Consider the following 7541-nt stretch of genomic DNA (forward strand, 5'->3'; position numbering starts at 1 on the left):
ACAGTCATCCTGAGTCCTGGATGCTATTCTCTCAGCTGTTCACCACCCTCCAGTCATGCAGCTCATGACTTAGTACTCTGGATTGGGACTAGGGAGAAATGGGGTCTTTTTTAAAAGTTTATTTTTGAGAGAGAGAGAGAGAGAGAGAGAGAGAGAGAATGAATGCATGAAGGAGGGGGAGAGAGAGAGAGGACCCCAAGCAGTCTCCATGCTGTCAGCACAGAACCTAATATGGGGCTCAAACCCATGAACTGTGAGATATAATCCAAGCTGAAGTTGGATGTTTAACTGACTGAGCCACTCAGGTGCCCTGAGATAAATGGGTCCTTTTGGCAGCATCCTGCACAAGTGGGAAAGCCAGGTGTTCATTCACATGCTTTCACTTTCCCCTGTGGGAGAAATCATGTGCTGAGAAGGGCTCTCTTAGTATTAAGCTGTGTTGCTTTGTGGGAGAGTTGATACAGGTAGAGTCAAACTGTTCCTCTTACCCTCACCACTGCACTGTCTTGGATTTGTTTGTTTGTCTGTTTGTTTTTGGCTCCAACATTGTGCTGGATCTTATCTGCTAGACACTTGAACTTCCAAAAAGGATCTCTCGTTGTGGGTGATTGCTTAAATCAGTGTTCTCCAGGACCTCCCGGACTATAGCTAAGATAGGCAGATGCCAGTTCATGGGCTACTTCAGGTTCCACAGCCCAAACCAAGGTCTGCATGTCTACTACCTGACTTACAAGTGGGCAAGTCCTCTCTCAAATCCCTTGGTATATAGTGCTGGTAACAGAACTAAAGCCAAACAAGGCTACAGCTAAGTCTTCAAGGATATGAAACTGTTTTGGGTCTACAGCTGGGACTACAGTAGATAGGTCAACTGCCTGGGTGCAGGCCTGTCTTCTCAAAATACCCCTCCTAATTCTTGGACTGCACAGGAAATTCACAATCTCCTATCTGAATCCCGCAGCTTCCACACAGGCACTTTTGTTCATGGATAGATGTCAAATTGTTATTGTTGAGGACGGAATACAAGCGAGGGAGGTCTTATTCAGCCATCTTGCTGACATCACCATTAGAGCTCGCCCCAATTTTTCTTCATGCCCCTTTGTAATCTTTCCCTTTTGTCCCTCCCTGTCCCCAACCCATAACCTAGGCAACCACTGATCTGCTTTCTATCAATACAGATTAGTTTGCATTGTCTAGAATTATAAAATGGAATCAGTGTGTATTATTTTTTGCCTGTCCTGTTCTACTCAGCAAAATTATTTTGATATCCATCCATTTTTTTGCATGTATCAGTAGTTCATTCTTTTTTATTGGTACATAGCATTCCACTGTATGGGTATATCACTTTCTTTTGTATCTTCATCTGTTGAATATGGAGTTTTTTCCAGTTTCAGGCTATTACAAATAAGTCTTCTATAAACATTTTTTACAAGTTTTTACAGGACATGTGCTTTCATTCCTTTAGGATATACCTATAAATAGAATGGTTGATTTATCTAATGGTTGATTTATCTAATATCTAATCTAATGGGCATATGTTTAATTTTAAGAAACTGCCAAACTATTTCCCAAAGTGGTTATGCATTTAACATTTCCCACTGGCAGTGTATGAGAGCACCAGTTTTTCCAAATCCTCACACACACTTGATATGGTCAGTCTTTGTAACTTTAGACATTCTTTTAGGCATGAAGTGACATCTTATTGTGGTTTTAATTTGCATTTTCTGACGTCTACTGATGCTTATTTCCTATCCATATATATGCTTCGATAGAGTATCTGTTCAAATATTTTGCTTTCTTGGTTTCCTGCCTCCGCCCCCCAATTGTTTCTTTTCTTCCGATTGAGAGTTCTTTTACATTCTGGAAATGAGACATTCATCAGGTATGTGATTTACAAATATTTTCTCCCAGTCTGTAGCTTGTCTTTTCATTCTCTTAACAGTGCCTTTTGAAGAGAAGTTCTTGACTTTTGTGAAGTGCAAATTATCAGTGCCTAGTTCAGAGGGCCATGAAGATGAAGGGAATGATATAGAGAAAATAGGTAACAGTGATTGGAATATAGTAAGTGCTCATTAAATGTTAATCTTTGTTGACTTCATTGAAGGAAAAAATGGCTTAAATAATAAAGACTAATTGTCAGCTTAAATCCCCCACTTCCTTACCACTTATGATTATGAGCTGTATAAACAAAATTTGGGGTTCTGAAATAGTTGAGCACTTATCCATTGCTGGTAAGAATATAACTTGGTACAACCACTTTGCAGAACAATTCGACAAAAGCTAGTAAAGTTAACAATGCATATTTCCTCTCTAAGCAATTCCACACCTGGACCATAGAATCTCACACATATATCCAAGGAGATATGTATTTATATATGAATAGCTATGTTTTGGTGATAGAGAAAAAGTCTAAACAACCTAAATGTACCCTAATAGGAAAATGGATAAAGGATGGATATGGACACAACAAAAAATTACATTGCAGTAAAAAAAAATGATAAAGCTGTAAGTATTAAGAGCAATGAGCTTCATAAACATAATATTTGAGGAAAGAAAACAAGATACAAAAAAAATACTCCTTAGATTATTTCAAGCCTTTACCTAGTTTCTAGCAACCTGAAAAAGCTGGTTTTGACAGTTCCCTAGTGTTCTTGTCGCTTTCAGGGAGGAATCGATTTTCAGAGGTCCAACTTACTCCACCATTTTGCAAGCTGAGGTCACGCTTGTAACTTATATGCTGTATTATAAAATATATGCATGACAAGCATATTTCTACCATTTTTGACTAGAATTCAATGAACACTAAATCTTTTTTGCCTACCATTTTACACAACTGAAGATTGAAAGAATTTTCCACAGACCAGCTTCTGGCTTTATATATTTCACACTTGTTTTTCCTCCACTCCTTATGGTATTGGGCACTGTAGAATATATTGTGATAAGATCTCTGGCCCTACATCTTGACATTGCAGCACAGAATTGGCATAGTGGGCACAAGGACTATGCCTGGAAGTCATACCTACATTGAAGGGCTGAAAATAACCTAATTATATAAAAGTAACTATGATCCACAAAAGTATATGCTACTAAACCCCAACAAAATGTATCCCAAACTCAATTTGTTCTTAGTCATGTCTCAAAAAATCCATGTCCACTCCCACACCACTTTATAGTAAAAGAAATATATAGACATAAAATCAGAGTAGAATGAGACAACAGACTCAACCTAGTATGGTTACAATATCTTTTAGAAATTTTACAAAACCAAATGACTATATGAACACATTGCTAGGACTCCAACCTTGAAAAGGGCCTATTAGAGATCCTGAATTTTAAGCTTAACCTCACTATATGTCTCTGTCTCTGCCTCTATTTCCCTCTCTCTCTCTCTCTCTCTCTCTCTCTCACACACACACACACACATTCATACACATACACACACACACACACACACACACACACACACACACACACACACAACCTGGTCTCTCCTTTGATTTCTCTCTGGATCTCTGGGTTTCTTTTCCTCTATGTAGTTTCTGCAGACTGCTTTACTCTGCTTATCTATGCACATGGCCCTAAGATGGCTGCCTGAGCCCCTTGTACATATACCCTGTAGAATTGCTAAGTGCCAGCTCACTAACATCTATTTGTCCAGTTTCCAGAGAGAAGCTAATTGCTCTCCCCACCAGTTTATTAATTGGCTTTCTTCGGCTCAGGTGTTCAACTTTGATCCAATAAGCTATACCAAGTATAAGTAAAGTCTCATAGGACAAGGGTAGCTTTAGAGTCCCATACTGTAAGTGGATAGAATATCAAATAATTTGTGGATGGAAAATAGGAACAGGCTAACCTGATGCCCAAGGCAGTATATTATGGCAAACTTGATTACGTTCAAGCAATAGGTACAGCAAAGTCTTTGCCAAAAACTTCATATGTAAATATATTTGGGATTTTCTCTAAGAACATATATCTTATTTCCCAAAATTGTATTCACAGGGATCCTATTTCAGGGGGATAGGGATTGTTCATAGCACTAGAATTCTGAGGAACACATTTTGGGGAATTCTGGATTAAATAATAACAGTGAAATTATTACTCAGTAAAGTAATATTGTTTGTCTCAGCGTGGCACCAATCTAAGCATTTTTGTAATCCTTATACCAGTTCCATGTGGTAGGTTCTATTCTTACAAATAGAGATGCTGAGGCATAAGAGAAGTTGACCAATTTGCCCCAAGTTGAACAACTAAGGAGTGGGGCTGCTTGACTGGCATCCAGGCAAGTTTTCATGCTTAACCTTGTGCTACATAGGCATACCTTGGAGATATTATGGTTCAGTTCCAGATTACTGAAACAAGGCAAAAATCATAATACAGTGAGTCAAATGAATTTTATGCTTTCCCAGTGCATATAAAAATTATCCTTACACTATAGTCTATTAAGCATGCAATAGCATTATGCCTTAAAAAACAATGTACAGGGGCGCCTGGGTGGCGCAGTCGGTTAAGCGTCCGACTTCAGCCAGGTCACGATCTCGCGGTCCGGGAGTTCGAGCCCCGCGTCAGGCTCTGGGCTGATGGCTCAGAGCCTGGAGCCTGTTTCCGATTCTGTGTCTCCCTCTCTCTCTGCCCCACTCCCGTTCATGCTCTGTCTCTCTCTGTCCCAAAAATAAATAAACGTTGAAAAAAAAATTAAAAAAAACCACAATGTACATACATTAATTGTAAAATTCTTTATTACTAAAAATTGCTAATCATCATCTGAACTTTCAGCAAGCCATAATCTTTTCCCTGGTGGAGGATCTTACCTTGATATTGATGACTGCTGACTGGTCAGGGTGGTGGGTTGCTGAAGCCTGGGGTGGCTGTGCCATTTCTTAAAATAAGACAACTATGAAGTTTGCTGCTTCAGTGGACTCCTCCTTTCACAGCTGATTTCCCTGTAGCATGTGATGCTGTTTGATAGCATTTTACTCACAGTAGGAGTAAAATTTTTTCAAAATTGGAGTCAATCCTCTCAGACCTTGCTGCTGCTTTATCAACTAAGTTTCTGTAGTATTCTAAATCCTTGTCATTTCAACAGTCTTCACAGTTCCTAACCAGGAGTAGATTCCATCTGAAGAAACCACTTTCTTTGCTCCTGCATAAGAAGTAACTCCCCATCCATTAAAGTTTGTTCTTGAGATTGCAGCAACTCAATTATATCTTCAGTCTTCATCTCTGGTTCTAGTTCTCTTGCTGTTTCCATCACGTCTACAGTTTTGTCCTGCACTGAAGTCTTCAACCCCTCCAAGTCATCCATAAGGGTTGTAATCAACTTCTTCCAAACTCCTGTAAATGTTGACATTTTGACCTCTTCCCATGGGTTATGAATGCTTGTAATGGCATCTAAAATGGTGAATCCTTTCCAGAAGATTTTCAATTTACTTTTCTCAGACTTACCAGACGAATAACTATCTACGGCAGCTATAGCCTTACAAATGTATTTTTATTTTTATTTATTTTAAAGAAAAATTTTTTATTTTTATTTTTAAAAAATATTTATTACTTTTATTTATTATTTATTCTATTTATTATTTTCTTCTCCTCCATGCATGAGAGGGAGAGAGAGAGAGAGAATCTTTTATTTTTAAAGACATAGTTATACAGCATCATGATTAGATTATTACATTGAGAAATCAACAGCATGGGTGCAAAAAAAATATCTACATTAAAACCCTTTGTTGGGGTGCATTACATTTTCCACAGAACAGAAACTAAAATAAACTGTTATATAATTAGTCATGAATATAATCCTCGGGTTTTTGCCCATACACATGAATATTGTCTAAAACATGGCTCCTTTGTGGCAGCTAGGCCCTGCCGCCACCGTGCTTGGCTGAGCTCACAAACCTGTTGTAACCTGTAGCTTCCCTGTCACTTCTCTGGCTCTCCTCTCCTGCTAAGCTTCGTTTCCCGACAGTAATTAAAACCTTCTGCCACTGCCATAGCTACTGCTGCTGCTGGAACTGCCACAGCCACCTTGGTTTCTGGTTTGACAAAGTATTGGCCTCCACCACCATAGGACGCAGAGCTTCTGCCTCCAAACTTCCCTCCTTGCAGGGGTCCAAAATTTGAAGATTGATTGTTGTAATTGCCAAAATCATTATAGCTTCCGCCACCTCCAAAATTGCTTCCATCATTACCAAATCCGTTACAGCCATCCACACTGCCACCATGTCCACCACCACCTCGCCTGCCACCAAAGCCACCTCGCCTGCCACCAAAGCCACCTCGCTCACTGAAGTTTCCCCCGTGACCAGAGTTGTCATTCCCACCACAACCACCACCAAAGTTTCCAGGACCACTTTGACCTCTCTGGCTGGCTGAAGCACCAGCCATCTCCTGCTTAAATAGGGCTCTCCTCACTTCCCAGTGTGGCCATTCACAGTATGGTATTTTTGAATGACAATCTTATCTACAGAGTCATGATCATTAAATGTTACAAAAGCAAAATTCTCTTCTTGCCACTACCTCGGTCAGCCATGATTTCAGTCACTTCAGTTTTCCCATTCTGTTCAAAATAATCTCTAGGATGTGTGCTTCAGGGTCTTCTTTAAGGCCACCGATAGAAATCGTTCTCACAGTTAAGCGGGCACCAGGTCTTTGAGACTCGTCTCTTGAGACAGCCCTCTCTGGTTCTACAACTCTTCCATCCACCTTGTGTGGCCTTGCATTCATGGCTGTGTCCACCTCTTCCATAATGGCGTACGTGACAAACCCAAAGTCTCTGGAGCGCTTGGTGTTGGATCTCTCATTACCACACAGTCTGTAGGCGTTCCCCCATTACTCAAAATGGCTCCTCAGACTCTCATCGGTTGGTTCAAAGCCCAAACCTCCGATGAAAAGCTTCTGCAGCTGTTCAGGCTCTTTGGGAGACTCTGACATGACGGAGTCTACAGGCAGAAAGCAAGAGAGAGAATCTGCTTGATGCAGGGCTCAACGCAGGGCTCTACCTGGGGCTCACTCTCACAACCATGAGATCATGACCTGAGCGAAAATCAAGAGTCAGACACTTAATCCATTGAGCCATGCAGGTGCCCCGAAATGTGTTTCTTAAATAATAAGTCAAAATTACTCTTTGATCCATGAGCTGCAGAATGGATGTTGTGTTAGCAGGCATGAAAATCTTTGTTTTATATCTCCATCAGAGCTCTTGGGTGACCAGGGGTATTGTCAATGAGCAGTCATATTTTGAAAGGAAGCAGATCTCAACAGTGGGGCTAAAATATTAAGTAAATCATATTGTAAACAAATGTGCCATTACCTAGGTTTTGTTTTTCCATGTAAATTTAGCATAATTATTAAGGGTCCTAGGATTTTTGGAATGGTAAATGAGCATCGGCTTCAACTTAAAGCCACCAGCTTCATTAGCCCCAAGAGAGTAGTAACACTGTCCTTTGAAACTTTAAAATCAGGCATTGACTATTCTTCCTTAGCTATGAAAATACCAGGTGGCCTCTTTTCCAATAGAAGCCTGTTTAGTCTAGATTGAAAATCTGTTG

At 40.1% G+C, this 7541-nt stretch overlaps 1 pseudogene; it reads right to left on the bottom strand.

Annotated features, from left to right (window-relative positions):
* Positions 1-5582: 5582 nt before the first annotated feature.
* Positions 5583-6822, bottom strand: LOC102899909 (annotated as a pseudogene).
* Positions 6823-7541: the final 719 nt, after the last annotated feature.

This window comes from Felis catus, chromosome A2, assembly GCF_018350175.1.
Source record: "Felis catus isolate Fca126 chromosome A2, F.catus_Fca126_mat1.0, whole genome shotgun sequence".
In the NCBI taxonomy this organism is placed as follows: Eukaryota; Metazoa; Chordata; class Mammalia; order Carnivora; family Felidae; genus Felis; species Felis catus.